The sequence below is a fragment of the Arachis ipaensis genome, chromosome B4 (assembly GCF_059453495.1).
Source record: "Arachis ipaensis isolate K30076 ecotype BB chromosome B4, ASM5945349v1, whole genome shotgun sequence".
In the NCBI taxonomy this organism is placed as follows: domain Eukaryota; kingdom Viridiplantae; phylum Streptophyta; class Magnoliopsida; order Fabales; family Fabaceae; genus Arachis; species Arachis ipaensis.
The window spans coordinates 38,384,769-38,387,191 of record NC_142439.1 but is presented as its reverse complement, the minus strand read 5'-3'; the positions used below and the strand labels follow the sequence as shown (position 1 = coordinate 38,387,191).

General features: G+C 40.8%; 1 non-coding gene across 1 annotated transcript; it reads right to left on the bottom strand.

Annotated features, from left to right (window-relative positions):
- Window positions 1-700: 700 nt before the first annotated feature.
- On the bottom strand, window positions 701-808 carry LOC148567235 (small nucleolar RNA R71). The gene has a single exon (XR_015882862.1). It is a non-coding gene; the product is annotated as a small nucleolar RNA R71 (small nucleolar RNA).
- Between the last annotated feature and the right edge of the window lie 1,615 nt (window positions 809-2,423).

The window sequence follows — 2,423 nt, the reverse complement described above, 5'->3', positions numbered from 1 at the left end:
CTATTTATTTATTCATCTACTAACACTTCATCTCACCCAAATTCGAACCCCCTCTTCCATCTGTGTTCGAATTTTTTCTTCTTCTTTTCTTCTACTCACACAGGGACCTCTATACTGTGGTAAAAAGGACCTCTATTATTATTATCTTTCTGTCCCTCTTTTTCATATGAGCAGGAGCAAGGACAAGAATATTCTTGTTGAAGCAGATCCAGAACCTGAAAGGACTTTGAAGAGGAAACTAAGAGAAGTTAAATTACAACAATCCAGCAAGTACCTTTCAAAAATTTTCAAACAAGAAGAGGAGATGGCAGCCGAAAATAATAATAATGCAAGGAGGATGCTTAGTGACTTTACTGCACCTAATTCCAATTTACATGGAATAAGCATCTCCATTCCTGCCATTGGAGCAAACAATTTTGAGCTGAAACCTCAATTAGTTTCTCTGATGCAGCAGAACTGCAAGTTTCATGGACTTTCATCTGAAGATCCTTTTCAGTTCTTAACTGAATTCTTGCAGATCTGTGATACTGTTAAGACTAATGGAGTAGATCCTGAAGTCTACAGGCTCATGCTTTTCCCTTTTGCTGTGAGAGACAGAGCTAGAATATGGTTGGACTCTCAACCTAAGGATAGCCTGAACTCTTGGGATAAGCTGGTCAAGGCTTTCTTAGCCAAGTTCTTTCCTCCTCAAAAGCTGAGTAAGCTTAGAGTGGATGTTCAAACCTTCAGACAGAAAGAAGGTGAATCCCTCTATGAAGCTTGGGAGAGATACAAAGGACTGACCAAAAAGTGTCCTTCTGACATGCTTTCAGAATAGACCATCCTAGATATATTCTATGATGGTCTGTCTGAATTAGCTAAGATGTCATTGGATACTTCTGCAGGTGAATCCATTCACCTAAAGAAAACGCCTGCAGAAGCTCAAGAACTCATTGACATGGTTGCTAATAACCAGTTCATGTACACTTCTGAAAGGAATCTTGTGAATAATGGGACGCCTATGAAGAAGGGAGTTCTTGAAATTGATACTCTGAATGCCATATTGGCTCAGAATAAAATATTAACTCAGCAAGTCAATATGATTTCTCAGATTCTGAATGGAATGCAAGCTGCATCCAACAGTACTCAAGAGGCATCTTCTGAAGAAGAAGCTTATGATCCTGAAAACCCTGCAATAGCAGAGGTGAATTACATGGGTGAACCTTATGAAAACACATATAACCCCTCATGGAGAAATCACCCAAATCTCTCATGAAAGGATCAACAAAGGCCTCAACAAGGCTTTAATAATGGTGGAAGAAATAGGTTTAACAATAGTAAACCTTTTCCATCATCCACTCAGCAACAGACAGAGAACTCTGAACAAAATACCTCTAATTTAGCAAACTTAGCCTCTGATCTATCTAAGGCCACTGTGAGTTTCATGAATGAAACAAGGTCATCCATTAGAAATTTGGAAGCACAAGTGGGCCAGCTGAGTAAAAGGATCACTGAAATCCCTTCTAGTACTCTCCCAAGCAATACAGAAGAAAATCCAAAAGGAGAGTGCAAGGCCATTGACATAACCACCATGGCCGAACCTGTAAGGGAGGTTGAGGACGTGAATCCCAGTAAGGAAGACCTCTTGGGACGTCCAGTGATCAATAAGGAGTTTCCCTCTGAGGAACCAAAGGAATCTGAGACTCATCTAGAGACCATAGAGATTCCATTAAACCTCCTTATGCCATTCATGAGCTCTGATGAGTATTCCTCTTCTGAAGAGAATGAGGATGTTATTGAAGAGCAAGCTGCCAAGTTTCTTGGTGCAATCATGAAGCTGAATGCCAAATTATTTGGTATTGAGACTTGGGAAGATGAACCTCCCTTGTTCACCAATGAACTAAGTGATCTGGATCAACTGAGATTGCCTCAGAAGAAACAGGATCCTGGAAAGTTTGTAATACCTTGTACCATAGGCAACATGATCTTTGAAAAGGCTCTGTGTGACCTTGGTTCAGGGATAAACCTCATGCCCCTCTCTGTAATAGAGAAACTGGGAATCTATGAGGTACAAGCTGCTAAAATCTCATTAGAGATGGCAGACAATTCAAGAAAACAGGCTTATGGACAAGTAGAGGACGTGTTAGTAAAGGTTGAAGGCCTTTACATCCCTGCTGATTTCATAATCCTTGATACTGGGAAGGATGAGGATGAATCCATCATCCTTGGAAGACCTTTCCTAGCCACAGCAAGAGCTGTTATTGATGTTGACAGAGGTGAATTAGTCCTTCAATTGAATGAGGACTCCCTTGTGTTTAAAACTCGAGGTCATCCTTCTGTAAACATGGAGAGGAAGCATAAAAAGCTTCTCTCACTGCAGAGTCAACCAGAGCCCCCACAGTCAAACTTTAAGTTTGGTGTTGGGAGGTCTCAACAATGCTCTG